This window comes from Meriones unguiculatus, chromosome 3, assembly GCF_030254825.1.
Source record: "Meriones unguiculatus strain TT.TT164.6M chromosome 3, Bangor_MerUng_6.1, whole genome shotgun sequence".
Lineage (NCBI taxonomy): Eukaryota > Metazoa > Chordata > Mammalia > Rodentia > Muridae > Meriones > Meriones unguiculatus.
The window spans coordinates 185,383,716-185,408,447 of record NC_083351.1 but is presented as its reverse complement, the minus strand read 5'-3'; positions in this window follow the sequence as shown (position 1 = coordinate 185,408,447).

Sequence of the window (24,732 nt, the reverse complement as noted above, 5' to 3'; positions counted from 1 at the left end):
CCAGGAATAGATTACGTGGAGGAAGGGATCTGATTTCCAATACTTTTAGAGCTTTTTCAAGATGAAAAGTTAATATAAGTAATGTTTTATGTAATAGATTACTAACATGCCATTTATACCAGCTCCTCGTTTTAATTTTTAAAATAATATTTATCTGTTATATGTCTGCTCTCTGTCTTATGAATGTCTGATAACATCCAGGCTGCTTACTCAGAAACCTAGTTCAATGTTATGCAATCAGGAGGCAAAAAGAGATAAAGACTCTTTGTTTTATGACAATTCATGTAGCGCTGAAAACTGTGTTACTATACAAGCTCAATCATGCCACAGAAAAGAAAGCAAGGACCTACCGTAAATAATAATTTATGTCAACTGGTATGGATTACAGTATTTATTTCTCCAGTGGTTTTGTAGTTATTGGGTTTCTGGATGCAATGCTTACTCACCTTTTTCCCCAATTACAATAGAGAAGGTTTGAGTTTGTTTCCTAATTGTTAATTTTGGAAATAACAAAATCAAATAAAGCTAGGTCAATGAAAACTCTGGAAACTTCCTTAATCAAAAGCATTCAGCAGCCTGTAGTAACACAGATCTTCTCAGGCCCCAGCCAAAGCATACTTTAAATGATGTTCAGTAATGAATACTGCTCCCAGGCCTTGGCAAATTGAGTATATCTTTGATTAGCTGTTGATCAAGGACTGAAGTTTTATTTATTTTTTGTTCCCTGTGGTCTATTCTATAGGATCATAAGGGACTCTTCCATGACCAGCAACACAACACAGCTTGCTCATACCTGTTTACATTTTGTTTAGTAGGGTCAAAATAGTAGGTTGGACAAACATTTAGTTTTTCATGATTAGTGCAAAAAATTAACATATTAAAAACTTAGTAAGAACTATGAGAGGTTGACAGTAAAGCGTTAGACTAATAAATTAAGCAGGGTATCCTTGTGTGAAGGTCTCTATATCTGCACATGACTGGTGGTGAGGTTAACATTGCCTATACTGTCACCACAGTTCAACCGTCCAAAAGAGACTTAGCCTTTCTCTGTAGTATTCTCATAGAGCCCTAAATGAAAAAGTTCTGGACTGAGAGGCTATAGCCCCAGGAGATTCCATAACTTTAATAAGTTTGTCATTTAAGCACTGCGAAGAGAGTCTGAAAATTTCTGGCTTGAGAAGGTGATCTTCAAACTTTCAGGTAACCGAGTCTATTGCTTCCAGTTTCTGCTGTCAGATCCTTCACAGTTCTAAGCTTTATTTTGTATTTCTAATTTTCTTTTTACAAATATCAACTTAAAACTAATGAACATCCATTTCCTGAGACCACCATGAACCAGTCTCATGTTTTTCATCCTTACAGTGCTTCTGGGGAAGAGCTTGCCACATGTCAACTATGAAGTCACTAATCCACGCTCATGTTTTCATTGATGCAAGTGCTGACTCTGGGACTTTAAAGATGTTAGAACAGAGAGAAAACAATCTTTTCTGTTCAGTTTCCTGGTGTAGTTTTCATCTTATATAATTCCCCCTATCCTCACTGTAGCAAAAGTCATCTATTACAGGCTGTTCTCCTGCTTGAAACTGTTGTGTAGGGTCATAATCACGGAGTGAAGTATGGTGAGGGCCTTTAGGGGTATGGACCTTGAGTCCCAGACTCTTCTCTCTCTCCTCTTGCCAATTAAGTTAACGGTTTGGTTATAGCAAATGTCCCCACCATGTGTTCCCCTGTCACAAGCCTAAAATAACAGAACCAAGTGACCATGAGCTGAATCCTCTAAAGCCATAAGTCAAACAAATTCTTCTTCTTTACAAGTTGATCACTTCAGTTTTATGTTACAGATACAGCAGAATTATCTCTCTATTCCATGAGTGTGTAGGGAACTTTCCCCAAAGGTGAACATTAAATACATTCCATTTCTTGTCTTTAATTTTGATAAAAAATGATTTCAGTATCATAAATGTAATGAAAAGCATTTCAAAATTATTCCTTAAATATATTGAAGAATAAAAATTATCTACATCATGAACTTCCATGAAAAATTATGGTAGAATCAATGTACCTTCTCTTTTCTCCCTCTGATTTTCCTCCATTTGAATTCTCTATTAAACAAACAAACAAAAAGTAATTTCTTCTTCTTTGACTGCACACCCTTCCTAGGTCTCCTTCAAGTCACTCAGAACTGCTGTGGCTGCAGCATCAATTCTTCTCTCAGACTTTCATGACCACACAAAGCCCCAGCCTGACCCAGCCCCAAAGAGTGCCACTGCCAGCAGCCAGAACTCCTGCAGCAGCACATCCTACCTAAGAGCTCAGATGACTTTCCTCTTCTTGCGGCTTAGTAAACCGACCTCTGTATCTAAATTAGCAGTAGCTCACTTTTAGCTTCTACCAGATTTGAGAGTTTTAAAAAGTGTAGTGTCTACTTTTTAGTAGAAGGGACAAGATTACTTCCAGTAGTGAAGCTTCCTGGTGTTCTATCACTTAAATAATCCTTTTTTATTTCCTACTACTATTTTAATTTTAAATTGTCTTGTCATGGTAAAATATACAATATAACATTTATACTCCTCACTGATTTTAAGTGTTAAATTTAGTGGCATTAAATAACCCACAGTGTTAGACAACCACCCAACTGCAGAACTCCATTCTATTCATTTTGTTTTTGAGAGAAGCCAACCTATTAGGTGAAAACTGGGAACTTCTGATTGTGTTAATCTGTGTCTCTCTATTTAATACCAATATTGTGCACATTGTCATGAATTTTTTTTGATATCTTGTATCTTATTGAGAAATACATGGTTAAGTCTTGGGTCTTTTAAGAATCAGGTTGTCTAAATTTCTAGAAATTTAGGTGTTATTTATATATTTGATGCAATATATGTTTTTTGATGTTATTTGCAAAAAACAACAACAACAAAACAACAACAACAAAAAACAAAACAGGATCATCTTAATTAGATGGGGAGAAGGCCATTGACAAAATCCAATACACCTTTTTGTTAAAATACTAGAAAGACAAGAGATATAAGGAATATATAACTCAAGATAATAATAGTAGTTTACAAAAAGCCCACAGTCAATACTGATGTAACTTTGTCAGCTCAAAGCATTTCTGCTGTAATCAGAAACAAGAAAAGGTCACCTACTTCCTCCATACTTACTTAATATAATAATACAATACACCCCTACAGTTTCTCTTCCCTCCCTTCCTCTCAGCTACTCTTCATCCGCCCTCTCACAGAGATCCATTTCCCTTGTTTCCTCTTCAGAAAAATTCAGGCTTCCAATAGACAATAGCCAAACAGGACAAAACAAGATGCAATAAGGCAAGGCAAAGCTCTCATATCCAGGCTGGGAAAAGCAACCCAATAGGAGGAAGAGTTCTGAGAGAACAAAATATAGTCTGAGATACACCTGTTCCCATTGTCAGGAGTCCCATAAAAACACTAAGCAAACATCCATAACGTATACATAAAGGACCTAGCATAGTACCTTGCTTGTTGTGTCAGTCTCTGTGACTCCATGTGAATCTTGCATAATTGATTCAGAGAGCCATGTTTCTGGTGTCCTCCATTCTCTCTGACTGAAAATCTTTCTCCTCAAAGTGGGGTACAGAGCTAAACAGAGAATTCTCAATAGAGGAACATCGAATGGTAGAGAAACACTTAAAGAAATGCTCAGCGTCCTTAGTCATAAGGGAAATGCAAATCAAAACGACCCTCAGATTCCACCTTACACCCATCAGAATGGCTAAGACCAAAAACTCAAGTGACAACACATGCTGGAGAGGATGTGGAGAAAGGGGAACCCTCCTCCATTGCTGGTGGGAATGCAACCTTGTACAAGCACTGTGGAATTCAATCTAGTGCTTTCTCAGACAACTGGGAATAGCACTACCTCAAGACTCAGCTATACCACTCCTAGGCATATATCCAAAAGATGCTCAAGTACACTATAAGGACATTTGCTCATACATGGTTGTAGCAGCTTTATTCGTAATAGCCAGAACCTGGAAACAAATCAGATGTCCATCCATCAAAGGAGGAATGGATACAGAAATTGTGGTACTTTTACACAATGGAATACTACTTGACATTTAAAAACAAGAAAATCATGAAATTTGTGGGCAAATGTTGGGAACTAGAAAAGATCATCCTGAGTGAGGTCGCTCAGAAGCAGAAAGATACACGTAGTATATACTCACTTATAAGTGGATATTAGACATATAATATAGGATAAACATACTAAAATCGGTACACCTTAATAATCCAAGCAAGAAGTAGGACCCTGGGAAAGATGACCAATCTTCACTCAGAAAGGCAAATGGGATGGACATCAGAAGAGGGAGAAAATAGGGAAAAGGAGAGGAGCCTATCACAGAGGGCCTCTGAAAGACTCCACCTAGAAGTATATCAAAGGAGATACTGAGACTCATAGCCAAACTTTGTGCTGAGTACAGGAAATCTTAAGAAGTAAGGGGGAGATAGAAAGACCTGGAGGGGACAGGAACTCCACAAGGAGAGCAACAGAACCAAAAATAATCTGGGCAAAGGGTCTTTTCTGAGAATAATACCTCAACCAAGGACCATGCATGGTGATAACCAAGAACCCCTGCACAGAAGTAGCTCATGGAAGCTCAGTGTCCAAGTGGGTTCTCTAATAAAGGGAACAGGAACTCTCTCTGACATGAACTCAGTGGCTGGCTCTTTGATCACTTCCCCCTAATGGGCGAGCAGCCTTACCAGGCCACAGAACAAGACAATGCAAGCCAGTCCTGATGAGACCTGATAAGCTATGGTCATAAGGAAGGGAAGCGAACCCCCCCTATCAGTGGACTTGGGGAGTGGCATGGGAAGAGATGAGGGAGGAAGGATGGGGTTGGGAGGGTATGAGGGTGGGGGCTACAGCAGGGATACAAGGTGAATAAACTCTAATTTATATAAAAAACATTCATAAAAAGTGAAAAAATAGTTTCCCAATACTTAACCTCATAATAATTATTGAATATATATATTCAATATATATATATATATATTCATGTTACATAATTTTGATTAGCATGTAACAAGCTTTAGGAAAACTCCTTTGACTTCAGTAGCTAATATACTGTGATTGCAATGGAACAGCAGTAAGTGTTCAGTGACTGAGAAGCTACGAGAATGACACATATTTAAAACAGGAACAACTGGATATGTCTCATCTTGGCTGACCCTTCTCTCATGTTTTTTGCTCATGTTTCTCAACTTGGGAGCTTATCAAAAGCCAAGTAAAAAGTCCGTTTTTCTGAGATCAGTCATCTGACCCGTTAATTTGTGTTAAGTGGCAATTTGTCAGAGCCATGCTTTTAAGTCCATTAAAAGTCTTACAGCTTGTCTCAAGGCAGGGAACTCTGTAAAAAACAACATCAATCCTGAGGCTCTGCCCTGCACTCAGAATAAGCTGTTGATTTCAGTGTGGGTCTGCACTTGAGATTCAGGACATCACAAATGCCCTGTTAAATGACAGCATGCTGTGTAAGGTCACAGCTTCTGGGATTCTTAATAGGCTGTATTTGAGCCCAGGATCTCTTATAATGCTACTAGGTAAAAAATAAAATTTAACTTTTATGTCATTATCCTCAAATATTCTCATTTGTAATCCTTTGTAGTACACAATGTAAAAACATTTCTTAAAAATAATAAACTTGATGGGCCAGACATAGATCACTAACCTGGAAAATTTGTTTTAAAAATGTAGATTCCTCTATAACATCTGCAGGGATCTTCATTAATAAGATTCAACAGTTTGTTTATGGGGCAATCTTTACATAATTACAATTTATACGTTATAGAGTTAAGGGTTACATCTCTGGCAGCCTCTTAGAGAGTCCAAAGCTGTTGAACTTCATTTCTAAATGTATTTCTTATTTGTTGTAAGAACAAAGGTACCATATTCATTTTAGCAATGAGAATACTAAGGTTTCTGGTTAGAAGTTGTTTTACCTAAACTGATTCTTTTGTATTTAAATTTATTATTTTTAACTTATTCACTTTCCATCCCGATAGTAGCCCTCTCCCTCATCTCAAACTGGTTTCACCCTCCCTTTCCCTCCTCCTTCCCTAGGCCTCAGAAAGGGGAAGCCCCCTTCTCCTACAAATTGACCCTAGCCTATAAAGTCGCATCAAGACTAGCTGCATCCTCTTCCTCTGTGGCCTGGCAAGGCTGCCCCAGCAGGGGCAAGTGATCAACAAACGGGCAAAAGAGTCCATGTCAGAGACAGTGCATACTACTCTGTGGTTAAGAGCACTGACTGTTCTTCCAGAGGACCCAGGTTTGATTCCTACCACCTACATCACAGCTGTCTGTCACTCCAGCCCTAAAATGATTCTTAACTTTATTATAGAGTTTCAAAAGGGATTCAGTCTTGTGATATGCATTCCATAGAGAGTCCACTGTTCGTTGTTGAAAGCCTGAAATTTTTAGTCAATAAGAAAAATACCATGGGCTACATCCGAGCAGGGGTTCTAGGTTATATCCACACATGGCCCTTGGTTGGAGAAACCGTCTCATAGAAGACCCCCGTGCCCTGATATATTTTGTCCTTGTGGATCTCCTGTCCTCTCCTGGTCATATTAACTCCCCCTTTTATAGCATGATTCCCTGCACTCTGCAGAAGTTTTGGTTATGAGTCTCCGAATCTGCTTTGATACACTACTAGGTAGAGTCTTTTAGAGGCCCTCTGTGGTAGGCTCATGTCCTGTTTATTGTTTTCTCCCACTTCCCATGTCCATCCCATGGTAGTTCAGTATCCAAGTGGGTTCCCCAGTAAGGGGAACAGGAACTATTTCTGACATGAACTCAACTACTGGCTGCTTTACCCCAGAGGGAGGAACAGCATTGTTGGCCACAGAGGAGGACATTGCAGCCAGTCCTGAAGAAACCTGATAAGCTGGGGTCAGATGGAAGGGGAGGAGGATCTCCCCTATCAATGGACTTGGGAAGTGACAGGGAGGAGATGAGGGAGGGAGGGTAAGATTGGGAGGGACTGAGAAAGGGGTCTATGGCTGGGATACAAATAAATAACCTATGATTAATATAAAAAATAAAAATTAATATAAAAAGGCTAATATTGATAAATCTTAAAATCTAAAAAAAAAAAAAAAGAACGAAAGAAAAGGAAAGAAAAATGTGCCTAGGAGTGGAGGAGTGGCATGGCTGGATCTTGAGGAAGCACTATTCCTAGTTGTCTGAGAAGCCACCAGATTGATTTCCAAAGTACTTGTATTAGTTTACATTCCCACCAGCAGTGGAGGAGGGTTCCCCTTTCTCCACAACCTCTCTAGCATGTGTTGTCACTTGAATTTTTGACCTTAGCCATTCTGATGGGTGTAAGGTGAAATCTCAGGGTCATTTTGATTTGCATCTCGCTGATGGCTAAGGACGTTGAACATTTCTTTAAGTGTTTCTCTACCATTCTATATTCCTCTACAGAGAATTCTCTGTTTAGCTCTGCACACCATTTTTAATTGGATTGCTTGATTCATTGCTGTTTAACTTCTTGAGTTCTCTATATATTCTGGATATTAGCCCTCTGTCAGACATAGGGTTGGTGAAGATCCTTTCCTAATCTGTAGGCAGTTGTTTTGTTGTGTTAACAGTGTCTTTTGCTTTACAGAAGCTTTTCAGTTTCATGAGGTCCCAGTTATTGATTGTTGCTCTTAGAGCCTGTGCTGTTGGTGTTCTGTTCAGGAAGTTGACATGAACTCAGTGGCTGGTTCTTTGACACCCCCACCCCTGAAGGAGGAGCAGCCCAGTTAGGCCACAGAGGAGGACATTGCAGCCAGTCCTAAAGAAACCTGATTACCTAGGGTCAGATGGAAGGGGAGGAAGTCCTCCCCTATCAGTGGACTTGGAAAGGGGAAGGGAAGAGATGAGGGAGGTAAGGTTGGATTGGGAGGGAATGAGGGATGGAGCTACAGCTGGGATACAAAGTAAATAAAGTGTAACTAATATTTAAAAAAATGGAATCATGTTAGTTGCAGGAAGTGAAACATGCCACACTCAGAAATAGAAATGCTCAATGTTTTCTTTCATATGTGGAATCTAGATTTAAAATATTAGAAATACATGAAAATAAAAGGGGTTTACAGTTACAGAAAAATACTAATTTTTTCAACTTGGAGAATTGGACACTTGAATGGAAAGACTTAACCAAAAGCATGTTCATAAAAAATAAAAAAGTAACAATTTCAAGACAGTCATATAAGCAAGAGACATCAGCATCGTAGGGAATGTCTTTAACAATTAGTACCCACTGTAGAACAAGAAGAAGATCCACTCAGGATTCCAGTAGCTTATGATGACTTCAGTTTCCTCTACATATCCTCTGCATATCCCTAACCTTTTCCACTTTTCTTTAACTTCTCTGCCAATGCCACAGAACATGTTCAGGAGAGAAGAAAATTATAACAATTCAAATTTAAGTTAAAAATGCAAATTATCTATCAATTTTCTAGAATATTGCTACGGATTAAACTTCAACATGGGGATATGGGGTAGGAGGTGATAGAACTGAGAGATTTTCAAAAACTTGGAACTTAAGGCGTCGAGTGCTTGTCAAATGTGTACAAAGCCTTGGTTCAATTCCTGCAACACAGAGAAATCTGCCATGGCTGTGTAAGCCTGTAGTCCCAGCACTAGAGAGGTGGAGGTAGGCGGAGCAAAAGTGTAAGATCATCTTTAGCTACGTAGAGTTTGAGGTCAACCTAACACTTTAGGACCTCTCTTCAAGGGACAGCATGGAAGGGTGGCATGTCAACATATGGAAGTAGGTGACTGGGAATATATATTTGAGCATGCTTTCCCGTGCCTGTGCTTCAGTGATTAGGTGAATGATGGGTGGGACCTTGCAAGGAAATTTTGGAATGTTGACTGTAATAAATTATGAGTTATCAGTGAGTTTTTCAGGAAAAAAATATTAATGTAATGAATCTAATATTTGTGAATTGCTGAGCTTGAATACTGGGAATACAGAGATAAATAAAAATAATTTTATATTTTAAACAATCTCATAGTTTATAATCCTATGTAACTGCTTAATTCTGCACCTGCCTTGTTCTGTATCTGCCACTGGATCTGAAACTTTGCAGTCGGAGAAGGAAAGAAGGTATTCAAAGATGATCTTTCTTATAAAGGCAGCAGTCAGTCCTTAAAAAGATTAGAAAGTGCTCTGAAATATGTTAATAGCATTTATGCAAATTAGAGCTCACTGTATTAACTACGAGATCAAAGGATAACTACGAGTAATTCAGTAATGGACTGTAATTACCCTTCCATCTAAAGCATGGGGGATGAAGGTGGCTTGTGGATCAAACACTGTTGTTAAACATGTTCATATTTCTTCAGGGCTTCCTCTTTAACATCGAAGTAATTGTACCTAAAGAGCTGTCACAAATGAGTGGTGTGTGTCTGTATGTGTGTCTTCTATCTATGTATCTGTCTAAATTTCCCTCCCTCCCCTCCCTCTTCTTTTATTTTCCCTGCCCTGCTCTCTTCTCTCTTCCCTTCGTCTCTTCCTTTAAAACCATAATACAAAGAATGCAAGATATCTTAAAATATTAACGAGTAAAAATATAATTTCATGTGAGCCAATTTTTGTCTTACTGTAAAATAATTGACTTATTTCCCCCACTGAAATGTATTGCCACCTCAAAATATAAATAATAACTTCCTTTTAGATTTGAAGTCAGATTTTTATAAAAATGAATAACATTTTTATTTTGAAAAGTTTTCAAACTGTACAAAAGTTGCAATGATATAAAATATAAAAACTTCATTCCCCCCTGAGGAAATTGAAAATAAGATTCAGACCCATTGTTTCATCACCCCTGAAACCTTCAGGATGCTTTCTTTCCAACAAGAGTGTTATCCTTAGTGTGGTAAGAACCATCAAAACCAGAAAATTCAGCATCAGTGTCACTTGGTCTTGTCATAGAGCACAATCAGTTTCTTCCAGGTGTAAGATTTTCTCTTAGATATCTTGCTCAGTTTCTGATTTTGTACTACGTATTTTCTCTATTGTCCCTTCATCTGCTTCAGTTAGAAAAAGTTTATCAGTGTTTCCTTAACTTTCATGATCTGGATAATTTCAAAGACAAAAGTAAATTGCTCTAGTGCAGTGGTTCTCAACATTTCTAATGCCGTGACCCTTAAATACCTTATACTGTGGTGACTCTAACCATAAAATTATTTTCATACAATTATAAAATTGCTACTTCATAACTGTAATTTTGCTACATTTGTATCTGTTTTATCTGGTGGTTTAGAAGATCCCTGTGAAAGGGTCTTTCAGCCCCTGAAGGGGTTGAGAACCTGCTTTAGAGGGCATCTTTCCCTTTAGATTTATCTGATTGTAACTCATAATTAGATTCTGGATATGCCTTTTCAGGAAAAACACATGATGAAAATGACTTCCATCTTCTCATCGAGTTGCTTTCAAACATCCATCCCAGTGATACACTGACTGAGGTGATGTCAGCCATATTTCTCATTTCTTCTTTTTTAATTTTTAAACTAATAAGGTATTTGTGTGTAGGGAGGGGAAAGTTTTTGAAATGTAAAGACATCATTTCCTTTAGAGTTTTTTGGGTTGTTTTTTCCAGACAGGGTTTCACAGTGTAGCCTTGCCTCTCCTGGACCAGCTTTGTAGGCTGATATGGAACTCACAGCAATCTGCCTACCTCTGCCTCCCTGAGTGCTGGGATTAAAGGACTGTGCCACCATGCCAGGCTGTCTTCAGACTTTTATTTACTAACAGTTTCTATTTATTTTATTTTGTCTGATTTGTGTTTTACTATGAGAATTAAAAAGAATATACAAGCATGTGGTTTGATTGTGAGCCTTAGAACTCAGTGGCTGATTCATCCTTCCTGCTCAAATTGACACTGATAAGGGAAAAACAAACAAACAAACAAAAACAAGAACACAAAGTTGGGTGGGAAGGCAAGAAGGTATAGAGTGAAATGGGGACAAATTTTGGGAAGGAGAGTAAATATGATCAGAACTCCTTCTTTAAAATAATCGCAAAGATAGTACATTAGAAGATAAATATATGAGAGATCCCATTTGCTCCTGAAGATTTAATAGCCAGTTAATGGCTGCTGGTCACTGCTAAGGTACCTCTGTCCCTGTAAGTAATCTTTTACAAATAAACTCTCTTGGAAGAAACCTTACTGAAATTCACTGGGTCACAATGAGAAGTGAAAGCACAGAGGAGAGTTGGTTGGGAAGAGGAAGAGAATCAGTAAGAGTAGGGAGTGAGGAAGAGGAGATGGATAAAGGAAACTTCATATGATGAAAGTACACTTTACATATGTGAAAATGTTGTAATGAAACCATTATTGTGTAACAATTAATAAATGCTAGTAAAGAGCATCTTCCCAGAACATAACTGCTGCTTTTGCCAGAGACTGTGTGTGATTCCCAGAAGCCGAAGGGTGGCTTGCAACCATCTACAGTTCCGGGGGATACGATTCATTTGTACCCACTGCACAAGCAGCCCGTCCACACACACACAAGTTTTTAAAAGTTAAAAATAAATCCAGTTTAATATATTGATGATGCTTTTAATCTCAGTGCTTGAAAGAAAGTGGTAAACAGATCTTTATGAGCTTTAGTGCAGCCTGGCATGTATAGTGAATTCTAGGCTACCCACAACATTGAGAACCTATCTCAAATTTTTAATGGGAGATAGATAGATAGATAGATAGAGAGATAGAGAGATAGATAAGTAGATAACTATTTGTTTTTATTTATTTATTTTTGTTAATAATACAGAATATATAATCTTTTTTTTCTCGATGCAGTTTATTCAGGAACCTTGAACAATCTTCTGACCCTAGGGAAAGCCAGCCCACAGCTTAAATAGCCTCTGGGTAGCCAACCCCAGCGTGCCACGTGGGCAATGCAGATAGGTCCACATACAAGGAAGCAAGCCAGATCCTCAGCCTTAGCCAAATATGGAGTTGTTCGTGACAGAGAGCACTCATCATCGGGAAGGTGGAAGGCGGAAACTAGCTCCATCTTTAAGGTGCGGCATTATGCAGCTCTCTACAGTTCCCCCTTTTTGTTTTAGACGCATCAGGCAAGAGTAGAGGTCTGATCTCTGATATTAGAAATAAATTGGGACTTTGTACCGATGTTCATTTAGGTGTCATCCACCCAAAGAGCATCAGACCCATCTGATACCTTTTTCTCAGAGGCGGAACCTGTAGTATGAACCCACATGCAATCAGACATGCTCTCTCTGGGTCATACAACATAGGACAAACCCACTAAAATCTGTGCATCTAAAGAAACTAAGCAAGAGAGAGGACCCTACCTAAAACAGTCAATCCCCATCCTGAAAGGCAAAGAGGATAGACATCAGAAGAAGAAGAAAACAGGAAACAACCTAGGAACCTACCACAAAGGGCCTCTGAAAGCCTCTGCCCTACAGACTATCAAAGCAGATGCTGAGCCTGATGGGCAACTGTTGGGCAGAGTGAATGGAATTTTATGTAAGAATTGGGAAATAGAAAGAGCTGGAGAGGCCAGGGCCTCCACAAAGAGAGCAACAGAACAAGAAAATTTGAACACAGGGAACTTCCCAGAGACTCATACTCCAACCAAGGACTATTCATGGAGATAACCCAGAACCCCTGCACAGATGTAGCCCATGGCAGCTCAGTCTCCAAGTGGGTTACATAGTAATGGGAAGAGGGAATGCCTCTGACATAATCTGACTGGCCTGCTCTTTGATCACCTCCCTCTGGGGGGGAGCAGCCTTACCAGGCCATAGTAGAGGACAATGCAGCCACTTTTGATGTGAACTGATGGACTAAGATCAGAAAGGAGAGGAGAACCTCCCCTATCAGTGGACTTGGGGAGTGGCATGCATGCAGAGGGAAGAGGGAGGGTGGGATCGGGAGGGGAGGAGGGAGGGGCTTATGGGGGAATTCAGAATGAATAACGTGTAATTGATGAAAAATTTAAAAAAAGGAAAAAAAAGATAATTTAAGATAACTATTTAAATAGAGCTTAAGAAACAAATGTTGCTTGAAAATTTTACTTTGATATTTTCCTGTAATGAGATTCTACCCAATTGTTTACTCAAGGTTATTGTAACTTGTAGATTACTATTTTATCCACTATCATAATTAATTTTTGGCTCATATCCCAGAGACATCAGGACTCAAGAGTGACTCTTCACATAAGATTTTGTGGCCATAATTTGATTTTTGTTACTTGTTTAAACTATCTTATTTTCCAGTAGAATCTTTTGGGGGCTGGATTCTCCTTCTTACACTCTTGTTTGTTTGCTTGTTTACTTTAAATTATGAAGTAATGATGCCAGCATCTTTTCTTGATGCCTGCACTGTTGTTAATAAAAAATTTAACAATTGACTCAAAAGACAGACTTAAGGCAGTTTGTTTTGGGGGGGGTTGTTTGTTTGCTTGCTTGCTTGTGTTGGAGTTTAAAGGAAAAGCAGCAGGGCTGCTCAAATAGGAAGATGTAGACCGGATAAATGATTGAAGTTATGGCATTTGATTTAAGCTGGCATGTTCAACAATGTGGTCATCTATATGTTTGGCAAGCAGACTTTGACAATTAGGGGTTCAGTGTGACTTCAGAGAATAAGTAAGGAAATCAAAGGTACCATGTAAAATCATACTTAGACTCTGGCTAGCATTAAAAAAGAGAGAGAGAGAATGGGAGAAGAGGGGAAAAGCCATACTGTTTGATGCCTGATTCAGAAATGCAGGCAAATCTAACAGTCTCATGGTAGCTCTATGTCAACTGCACTGGGGGCAGACTAACTTTCTGTGAGGGGAAAGTATATTATCTCATTAATCAGATAAGTATTCCTCCATCAATTTAGAGTAGCTTAAGGTAAATGCACTTTACTTTGAAGTGGTCCCTTGGTCAGGTGATTCATGAGCCCAGTTAGACAACGGCATGGCTCCATCTCGAGGTGGATGCCACACAACCAGAAGGAAAGAGCTGGAACAGGTTTACAGCATTATTGTAACATCTAGACATTGAGGGAAAAAATCAGAGATAGCAATGTCCTCTGCAGAGATGAGAAAGGATTAGTAGATTCCAAGCTAAATTTCTGGCTTCCAAATGTAGGAGATAATACATTTATATTGTCTTAATTTCCTGAGAATGTGATCACTGGTTTTATGGCAATGGACACTTTGTTATATGCGTTTATATTGATTCTAGGAAATCCAGTCTAACGCCATAGAGTTCACTCTAAGACTCTCATTTTTCTTGTGAGCTCAGTCATTGGACAACTTGGCTCTTGTTACAGTCACTGTATTTATTTGCCCATCGAGTCACCATTTCTTGTGTCTTACTTTCCTCTCTTAGGATCCTCTTCTCTGCCGAGCTGCCACTTCTGTCCCACATACATCCCTTATATCTTTGGCTCTGAGTAATGATTCTTTGGAATGAAAGGTGTTTCTTTTGTTTGTTTGTTTTTAAAACTCAGTTACATTCTGTAAATATGTATTTTTTAAAGCCCACATGCGGGATTTTAGTTTGGTTTTAGTTTGTCCACAGCTGAAAATTGCCTACTGCAGGGCATGGTTTTCTGCCAGAATCATGCAATATGAAAAGGGCTTGGTCCAGGACCCTGAAGGATATAAATATGAGAGCCTACAAAGAGAATGGTGGTGACAGTTTTGGAGAGACCAGAGAGAGATCGTATGTCAGCTAAGAAACAGAGAGTTTCGACACAGCAGCTTGAAGGAGACTGCTGGCTACATTTGTTGTTGATGGGGAACTGGTATAGCCAAAAGTAACCCCTTGACACTAAATGGCTGGGAGAAGTAAAGGGGTCTGACCTCCCTCTTGCCACTAACTTTCTCTCTCCTTCCTAGTGTTTGGGTGGTTGGAAAAGAGAGGTTTAAAGGAACTCCAAACAAAATAGAAATTGAAAATGAGCACAACAGTACTCAGGCTGAGTTAACTTAAAGGAAGGAAAAGAGGAAGGCATAAAGAAGGAAAGGAAATAGGAGGCAAAGGGAAATCACTGGGATATTAAAACAGAGAGAAAGAGAGAGAGAGAGAGAGAGAGAGAGAGAGAGAGAGAGAGAGAGAGAAGAAAATCAAGGGGAAAAAAAACAAAGCCAATAGAACAAGAGTGACCAAATGAAATATCAATAATTTTTTGTTTTTTGTTAACCCTGCACACCTGCCCATGCTGGGAACGTTAAGTGGGCATGTTACTAGACGAAAGAGCATATGAAGTAGGAAGGGCAAAGTGGTGGTGGGAGGTATGGGAGAAGCAAAATGCTTGTTTTCACCTTTATCGCAGATTCATATTTTTCATCACTTGTTTGAGAGATATGTCTGAACTCTAATAAGTTAAAAAGACTCAAGTTTATATTCATTTAGGTGTAAGGTACAGCAGTGATCTAAACTTTCTCCTTAAAATCCATATATAGGCTTCATAATAGACTATAATTCAGCTTTCAAATACTGATAACATAAAACTTTTATCATGAGTTGTTAACATATCATGTTCTTTAACTTAATTTTATCTGAGAAGTCAAAGGTCAAAGCAAAACTGGCAAGAATTCCTACATTTAAGACAGTAGGCTATTTGCAGAGAAGGTTAAATAAAAGAAACACTGTTGAGCTAGCTGGTCAAACCAATTTCAAGTTTCACAAGAACCAATATCAAAGAGGCTCTACATAATGATACAGAAATAAGTTTTGAATTGTTCTGTGTGTCTGTACCTTTCTATTCCATTTACTTCTGGTTCTCACCCAGGTGTTAATTTATAGGAAAGCCATTTCTTGTGGATTTCTAGTTGCAAGTCTTTCTAGTTGAAAGAACAAGATGGTTTCCAGTGTCTGATAAGAAGAGCTTAAATAACACTGGCTACCAAAACCTTCTTTTCTCTGAGTCATAAATTAAAGGTGCCAATAACCAAGACCTTGAGAAATGAAAGGAGATATAGCAGCAAGAAAAGGAATCAGCAGATGACCATGTTTGCCTACGATGTGTGTCTAGACATGGAAAGCTCTATATCATCAGAGTTGCCAACTCCAGGTTCATCAAACCGTGATGTCGTTAGTAATAAACATATTGGGACTTATTTCTCATTCTGAAAATGACTAACAGGTTCTTTGCTTTCATTTTTTCTTTTTTTTTTTTTTTGCATTTTTAAGTTAAAAAATAAATTCTTCTCTCATACAATACATTCTGACCACAGTTTCCATTCCTTTCTCTCCTTTCCATTCCCTCCCACATTCCCCTTTCCACCAGATCCACTCCCCCTCCATTACCCTTCAGAAAAGAGCAGGCTTCCAAGAGAAAACAACCAAACATGACAAAATAAGATACAACGAGACGAGATGAAAGATTTCATATCAAGGCTGGACAAGACAATCCAATAGAAGGAAAGGATTCAGAAGAATAGGCAACAGTCAGAGACAAGCCTGCTCCCACGTAAACACGAAGCCAACAGCCACAGCACATAAGCAGAGGATAAGTGCAGACCATGCTTTCCACCATAGTCTCTGTGAGTTCCTAGGAGCCCTGCCTACTTGATTCAGTTGGCCATGTTTTTGGTTTCATGTCTTCCTCTGTCCCCTCTGACTTCTAGAATCTTGCACAAAGTCCCAGAGCTCCAAAATGGAGGGACTCACAAAAGGGTAGAATAAAAGAATGCTATCTCTCACAAATACTATTTAGGAATTAAGGAAGATGTGTGTAAAGGAATTGATTTTGACTGTGGTCTACCTAAGTCTTCTTTAATCCTCTCTTAAAAAAAAAAAGACTCAGTATCCAAGTGGGTTTCCTAGTTAAGGGAACACGGACTGTCTCAGACAGAAACTCAATGCCTGGCTCTTTGATCCGCCCCCCCACCCCCCCGAGGGAGGAGCAGCCTTGCTAGGCCACAGAAGAGGACATTGTAGCCAGCCCTGAAGAGATCTGATCAGCTAGGATCAAATGGAAGGAGAGAAGAACCTCCCCCATCAGTGGACTTAGAGTGGGACAGGAAAGAGATGAGGGAGGGAGGGTGGGATTGGAAAGGAATGAGGGAGGGGGCTAGAGCTGGGATACAAAGTGAATAAACTGCAATTAATATAAAAAATATTAAATAAAAAAGACACCAAAGCTGTAGTAGATTGTTAGTACCTGTATCTCTGCCTTGTTTGCTTCAAAAGCTCCAAGAATGTTCTGCATTTTTCTCTATTTATTTAATTATATATTTATTTTAAATTTCTTTATTTTTAACTTGAATTTACATGAGTGCACAAGTCAGTTTACACTGCACCTCAAGCTGTGGCATTCTACAATACTAAAACTGTTACCCTTAGGATTTTAAACACCCTACAGGATCCTTTGAGTACAAGATTTCAGAAAATAACTACTTTGCAAACTTGCTGGGCTAATTAGGTTTACATTGGCCTTTATTTTTCTCAGCTGAAAGGCATTTAAATACTTTTAAAAGTTTCTGGAATTGATTTTTTTTCCTTACGCAAGTTTACTTTTTTTTTTCTAATTACTGACCATTCCATTAGTGTAATTTTTTTTCTTCCATCAGTCTCTCCAAATATTCAGGGTCTTAGGTACTTTCTATATCATGGAAACACAAAGAGCATTTCCAAGATGTAAACAAACAGAATAAGAACGGTAGGAGTCAACTGAAATCCTAAATCTTGTTGAAGGGTCATTTTCGTAGCATTTATGTCTTCAAGCTTCATTAGGTATAAATGAGGCCCAAGGAATAAAAGATAGTCAATGAATTAGTAAACATCTCTCAGGAATCTACTTTGAACAAGATCTTGAGCTAAAGGCTCTTAAAGTGATCAAAGAGCAGGCCAATCAGATTATGTCAGAGGCAGTTCCTCTTCCCCTTACTATGGAACCCACTTGGACACTGAACTGCCATGGGCTACATCTGTGCAGGGGTTCTAGGTTATCTCCATACATGGTACTTGGTTAAAGAATGAGTCCCTGGAAAGACCCCTGTGTTCAAATATTCTAGTTCTGTTTCTCTCCTTGTGGAGTTCCTGTCCTCTCCAGATCTTACTATTTCCCACTTCTTACATAAGATTCCATGCATTCTGCCCAACAGTTGACCATAAGTCTTAGCGTCTGCTTTGATAGTCTGCAGGGCAGAGCCTTTCAGAGGCTCTCTGTGGCAGGTTCCTGGCTTGTTTCCTGTCTTCTTCCTCTTCTTCTTCTTCTTCTTCTTCTTCTTCTTCTTCTTCTTCTTCTTCTTCTTCTTCTTCTTCTTCTTCTTCTTCTTCTTCTTCTTCTTTTCTTCTTCTTCTTCTTCTTCTTCTTCTTCTTCTTCTTCTTCTTCTTCTTCTTCTTCTTCTTCTTCTTCTTCTTCTTCTGTCCATCCTCTTTGCCTTTTGGGATGGGGATTGAGCATTTTGGTCAGGGTCCTCTCTCTTGATTAGTTTCTTTAGATGTACAAATTTTAGTAGGTTTATCTTATGTTATATGTCTATATGAATGATTATATACCATGTGTGTCTTTCTGTTTCTGGGAAGGCTCACTCAGGATGATCCTTTCCAGGTCCCACCATTTACCTGCAAATTTCATGATTTTCTTATTTTTCATTGCTGTGTAATACTCCATTGTATAGATGTACCACAATTTCTGCATCCATTCTTCAGTTGAGAGGCATCTGGGCTGTTTCCAGCTTCAGGGTATTACAAATAAAGCTGCTACAAACATGGTTGAGCAAATATCTTTATTGTGTACTTTAGCGTCTTTTGGATATATGCCTAGGAGTGGTATGGCTGGATCTTGAGGAAGCAGTAATCCTACTTGTCTAAGAAAGTGCCAGATTGCTTTCCAGAGTGGTTGTACAAGTTTACATTCCCACCAGCAGTGGAGGAAGGTTCCCTTTTCTCCACGGCCTCTCTAGCATGTGTTGTCACCTGCATTTTGCATCTTGACCACTCTGATGGGTGTAAGGTAAAATCTCAGGGTCATTTTGACTTGCATTTCCCTAATGGCTAATGACGTTGAACATTTCTTTAAATGTTTCTCTGCCAGTCGATATTCCTCTACAGAGAATTCTCTGTTTAGCTCTGTTCCCCATTTTTTTAATTGGATTACTTGGTTTGCTGCTTTCCAGCTTCTTCAGTTCTGTATATATACTGGATAATAGCCCTCTGTCAGATAAAGGGTTGGTGAAGGTCCTTTCCCAATCTGTAGGCAGTCATTTTGTTCTGAAGATGGTGTCCTTTGCTTTACAGAAGCTTTTCAGTTTCATGAGGTCCCACTTATTAATTGTTGCTCTTAGAGCCTGTGCTGTTCGTGTTCTGTTCAGGAAGTTGTCTCCTGTACCAATGAGTTCTAAGGACTTCCCCACTTTTTCTTCTAACAGATTTAATCTGTCTGGTTTTATGTTGAGGTCTTTGATCCACTTAGACTTCAGTTTTGTGCAGGGTGATAAGTATGGATCTATTTTCATTTTTCTACATGTAGACATCCAGTGGGACCAGCACCATTTGTTGAAGATGCTATCTTTTTTCCATTGTATGGTTTTGGCATCTCTGTCAAAGATCAGGTGTCCATATGTTTGTGGGTTTACATCTGGGTCTTCTGTTCGGTTCCATTGATCCACCATTCTGGTTCTATGCCTGTACCATGCAGTATATATTCCTGTTGCTCTATAGTACAGCTTGAGATCAGGGATGGAGATACCTCCAGAAGATCTTTTATTGTAGAGGATTGTTTTAGCAATTCTGGGTTTCATGTCATTCCATACGAAGTTGAGACTTTTTTTTTCCAGGTCTGTAAAGAATTGTGTTGGTAATTTGATGGGAAGTGCATTGAATTGGGAGACTGCTTTTGGAAAGATGGCCATTTTTAATATGTTAATCCTACCAAGCCATGAGCATGGGAGATCCTTCCATCTTCTGATATCTTCTTTTAATTCTTTCTTCAGAGACTGGAAATTTTTTTTCATACAAGTCTTTGACTTCCTTGGTTAGGGTTGCACCAAGGTACTTTATATCATTTGTGGCTATTATGAAGGGTGTTTTTTCCCTAATTTCTTTCTCAGCCCTTTTGTCATTTGTATACAGAAAGGGTACTGATTTTTTTGAGTTAATTTTGTATCCAGCCACTTTGCTGAAGGTGTTTATCAGCTGTAGGGGTTCCCTGGCATAATTTTTGGGGTCATTCAGGTATACTATCATATCATCTGCAAATAGTGATAATTTGAATTCTTCCTTTCCAATTTGTATCCCCTTGATCTCCTTAAACTGTCTCATTGCTCTAGCAAGGTATTCCGAACTATGTTGAAGAGATATGGAGAGAGTGGGCAGCCTTGTCTTGTCCCTGATTTCAGTGGTATTGCTTTAAGTTTCTCTCCATTTAGTTTGATGTTGGCTATAGGCTTGCTGTATATTGCCTTTACTATGTTTAGATATGTGCCTTGTATCCCTGATCTCTCCAAGACTTTAAATATGAATGGATGTTGGATTTTTGTCAAGTGCTTTTTCAGCATGTAAGGAGATTATCATGTGTTTTTTTTTTCTTTCAGTTTGTTAATATGGTGGATCACATTGATGGATTTCCATATATTGAACCACCCCTACATACCTGCGATGAAGTCTACTTGGTCATAGTGGATGATATCTTTGATGTGTTCTTGTATTTGTTTTGCAAGTATTTTGTTGAGTATTTTTGCCTCAATATTCACAAGGGAGATTGGCCTGAAATTCTCTTTCTTTGTTGGGTCTTTGTGTGGTTTAGGTACCAAGGTGACTGTGGCTTCATAGAATGAGTTTGGTAATGTTCCTTCCGTTTCTATTTTGTGGAATAGTTTGAAGAGAATTGGAGTTAGCTTTTCTTTGAAGGTCTGGTAGAATTCTGCACTGAAACCATCTGGTCCTGGGCTTTTTTTGGTTGGGCGACTTTTGATGACCGCTCCTATTTCTTTGGGGGATATAGGACTATTTAGTTGATTTACCTGGTCCTGATTCAGCTTTGGTAAGTCAAATCGATCAAGAAAATTGTCCATTTCATTTAGATTTTCAAATTTTGTGGCATATAGACTTTTGAAGTAAGTCCTAATGATTGTTTGGATTTCCTCAGTGTCTGTAGTTATGTCCCCCTTTTCATTTCTTATTTTGTTGATTTGGATGGTGTCTCTCTGCCTTTTAGTTAGCTTGGCTAAGGGTTTATATATCTTGTTGATTTTCTCAAAGAACCAGGTCTTGGTTTCATTGATTATTTGAATTGTTTTATTTGGTTCTAATTGATTAATTTCAACCCTGAATTTGATTATTTTGAGCCTTCTACTCCTTTTTGGTGTGTCTGCTTCTTCTTTTTCTAGGGTTTTTAAGTGAGCCATTAAGTTACTTGAATGAACTGTCTTGAATTTCTTCTTCAAGGCACTTAGTGCTATGAACTTTCCTCTTAGCACTGCTTTCATTGTGTCCCACAAGTTTGGGTATGTTGTGCCTTCATTTTCATTGAATTCTGGGAAAACTTTTATTTCTTTCTTTATTTTTTCCCTGATCCAGCTGTCATTTAGTAGCAAGTTGTTCAGTTTCCATGTGTGTTATTGTTGAGGTCCAGCTTTATTCCATCCTAATCAGACAGGATACAAGGGATTATTTCAATCTTCTTGTATCTGTTGAGGCTAGCTTTGTGACCTACTATATAGTCTATTTTGGAGAAGGTAACATGAGATGCTGAGAAGGTAAATTCTTTTGTGTTTGGGTGTAAGGTTCTGTAATTGTCTATTAAGTCCATTTGATTCATGACTTTTGTTAGAGACATTGTTTTTTTTTGCTTAATTTCTGTTTTGTTGACCTGTCCTTTGTTGAAAGTGGGGTGTTAAAGTCTCCCACTATTAATGTGTGAAGATCTATGTGTCGTTTAAGTTTTATCAATGTTTCTTTTACAAATGTGGGTGCCCTTGTATTTGGGGCATTCATGTTCATGATTGTGATGTCTTCCTGGTGGAATTTTCCCTTGATGAGTATGAACTGTCCTTCCCCATCTCTTTTGATTAATTTTGGTTGAAAGTCTGTTTTAGCAGATAATAGAATGGCTATGCCTGCTTGCTTCTTGGGTCCATTTGCTTGGAAAGCCGTCTTCCATCCCTTACCCTCAGGTAATGTCTATCTTTGTGTCTTAGGTGTGTTTCTTGTATGCAACAAGTTGCTGGGTCTTGTTTTCACATCTGTTCTGTTAGTCTGTGTCTTTTTATTGGAGAGTTGAGTCCATTGATATTGAGAGAGATTAATGACCAGTGGCTGTTAGATCCTGTGATTTTGATGTTGGCTGTGGTCATATGGTTGTGTGCTTGGTTGCTTTTTGTTTTACTGAAGTGGGGTTATTTATTTCCTGTGTTTTCTTGAATGTAGTTAGTTTTCTTGGGTTGTATTTTCCCTTCCAGTGTCTTCTGTAAATGCTGGATTTGTGTTTAGGTATTGTTGAAATTCGTTTTTGTTATTAAATAGCTTGTTTTCTCCTTCTATGAATACTGAGAGTTTTGCTGGGTATAGTAGCCTGGGCTGACAGCTGTGTTCTCTTTGGGTCTACATGATATCCGTCCAGGCCCTTCTGGCTTTCATAGTCTCTGTTGAAAAGTCAGGTGTGATTCTAATGGGTTTGCCATTATATGTTACTTGGCCTTTTACCTTGCAGCTTTTAGTATTTTTTCTTTGTTCTGTATACTTACTGTTTTGATAATTATGTGGCGGGAGGATTTTCTTTTCTGGTCTAATTTATTAGGTGTTCTGTAGGCCTCTTGTATTCTTATTGGCCTCTCCTTTATGTTGGGGAAATTTTCTTCTATGATTTTGTTGAAAATATTTTCTGGTCCTTGGAGCAGGGAATTTTCTTTTTCCTCTACACCTATTATTCTTAGGTTTTGTCTTTTTATGTTGTCTTGAATTTCTTGGACGGTCTGTCTCAGGAATTTTTTTAGATTTAACCTTTTCTTTGACAGATACATTGATTTCTTCCATTGTATCTTCCACACCTGAGATCCTTTCGATCAGCTCTTGTAGTTTAGGGTTATGCTTACCTCTGTAGTTCCTGTTTTCTTCCCTAAGTTTTTTTCTCTCTACAATTTCATCCATTTGTGTTTTCTTTAATTCTTCCAATTCTATCTTCAGGTCTTGAGCCATTCACCTGTCTGACTCTATTTTCCTGTTTTCCTTCAATTCCTCCAGCTGTTTGTTTGAACAATCCTCTGTTTCTTTTATTTCTTTTAGTGATTTAAGTATTTCCTCTCTAAAGACCACAAACTGTTTGGTTGCAAGTTCCTATATTTCTTTATGGATGGCCATATCTGTTTGTTTTTATCTTCCTTTATTTCTTTATGGATGGCTATAATCTGTTTGATCTTATCTTCCTCTAGGTCTTTACTCATTTTATTTGTTTCCTGTTATTTTTGTTTGTTTTTATCTTCCTCTATTTCTTTATGGATGGCCATAATCTGTTTGATTCTATCTTCCTCTGGGTCTTCATGCATTTTATTTGTTTCTTCTGTTATCCTCTTCATGAGCATAGATGTTAAGTCATCTTCTTGAATTTCAGTTGTGCTAAGGTGTCCAGAACTACTTGCTCCTGGATAACTGGGTTCTGGAGATGCCATATTGCTCTGTCATTTTTTTGGTTGAGCTTTTAAACTGGTCTCTATCTATTGGGCAATCTTAGGTGTTTGGAGTTAGTTTCTGGTGGTTCCTGGAATCCTATGGTGGAGAGAATCTCCTTGGCAGGAAGATGGTTTTTCCAGAAGGAAGCCTCCTCAGATTTTTGGCTATAATCACTGTATGGTCAGTGTTTTACCTGAGGAGTTGCCACATCTCACCTCAGGCATAGAGACCTGAGTGGTAACTGTGGTCCTTGTTAATCGAGAGAGCTCTCCTTTTACCCAGAGAAGTCCTGGAGACAGCTGCCCTGCTTCTGGGTTTCTTGCTGTAAATTTAGTGAGCTAATGCTGTAACCTGGGTGTCCCATGGTTTGGTCAGTTTTGTTAGGGATAACTGGTTGCCCCTTGGAGCAGTATCTGGGGGTTGATTTTGGGAATTCCGGGCTTTCCTAGGTCTGAGGTTTGGGCTCTGTGCCCCAGTACCCAAGAGGTAATCTGTGGCGGGGGAGTCCTGCTCTCCTGGTAACAGCAGGCTATCTGGTGCACAGCAGGTCCCTGGGTTGGGCCGGTCTGTGGGACCTTTTTCAGGGATATACTGAGTGGCTTAAATCTGTCCCCTTTGCTTTGTTCCCTGTGAGGATTTCTCCTGACAATGACTCCCAGTCTCTAGTGCCCTGGGGTGCACAGCTCTGTTTGTGCAGGAGAGCTGGGTGCACAACAACTCTCTGTGCTTGTGGCTTGAGCCCAGTTCAGTGATGGCGGCTCGTACCAGCCAGTCTGTGAGACCTTTTCTAGATAAAGACTGGTGACCCATGGCCAGTCCCGTGTTGCCTTCCTTCCCTGTGGGTTCTTCTCTCGACTGTGACTCCCAGTCTCTGGTGGTTTTGGTGATCGGGACACACAGGGATGTGGCTCTGGTCTGGAGACCTTGTGCCTGCGGGACCCGGGATCTCTTCTGGGTTCTGGCTGGGTGGCCTGAGAGTGAACCCGACTGATTCACATGCCATGGAGGTTTCCTCTCACCTGGGAAACACGATCACTGTTGTTTTAGGGCCCAGAGTTCAGTCTCTTGGTCGCTCTATGGAAAATGTTGTCCAGCTCCTCAGATG